We start from the raw sequence: 803 nt of genomic DNA, 5'->3' as shown, positions 1-803 counted from the left end.
GAGTCCTGTAGAGCTCTTTTTGGAGCAAGAAGTAGACGTGGGTGTTGTATGATGATCCACCAAGCAATACATAGGGCCTTGTTTCCCAGAACTCCATCGTCAAGTGGAGGTGGTCTGTAGATAGCGTAACCGGATAATTTATCATCCAGGTCAGGATAATACACTTGAGAGTGAAAATGGGTGCTGTTCATTGTGCTGGGCCAGTGGGTATAAACTAGGATGACTTGTGCTAGGCAGGCTGTATGATCACCGTGCTTAGAGACCAGTTTTCACCCACTTCAGGAAGCCTGGAGTTGCCTAGAAGCCATGCTCTGAAATGACAGGGCTGGTTCTGTGTTCCTGCTTTCTCCTGGCCAGCTCTGCAAGAAGGCCACCAGGAGAACCTGCGCCAAGTCTAGACAACAGAACCCCAGCGCCATCGCTTCCTCACCTGCAGCCTTGATGGACATCAGCTCTTATTAACATGTTTTCAGACTAAACTAATATGTATAGGAAAGAAAGTAAAGCCTTAAACATTTAGCACTTGAACATTTCCTATTGGAAACCTTGCTGCATCACTTCTAGTGGTTGACATGACCTAATTATACGTCCCCAGATGGCGGCCAGGCAGAATGGGTGTGGTCCAATTATAACCTCTTTCTCAGTAAACATGTTGTGTGATTTGGCCCCTATTGTGGATGATACACAGAGAAGAATAGCTTTATTCTTTTTTATTTTATTCTTTGACAATGATGGCAGCATGAAGTAGTAAAGAACTCTTCTCACTCTCGATTTGATATTTTATAGAATTAGCTGTTTGGCCG

At 44.5% G+C, this 803-nt stretch overlaps 1 protein-coding gene across 1 annotated transcript in view; it reads left to right on the top strand.

The window, feature by feature from the left end:
• Nucleotides 1-803, top strand: part of LOC144239149 (MICOS complex subunit MIC26-like) — a 51,050-nt gene that overhangs the window by 49,896 nt on the left and 351 nt on the right. The gene's annotated exons all lie outside the window — the stretch shown is intronic.

Source organism: Crocuta crocuta, unplaced genomic scaffold (genome assembly GCF_008692635.1).
Source record: "Crocuta crocuta isolate KB4526 unplaced genomic scaffold, BGI_CrCroc_1.0 scaffold660, whole genome shotgun sequence".
NCBI lineage: Eukaryota > Metazoa > Chordata > Mammalia > Carnivora > Hyaenidae > Crocuta > Crocuta crocuta.
Note: the sequence above shows the minus strand (reverse complement) of the source record. Positions and strands in the feature narration are given on the sequence as shown.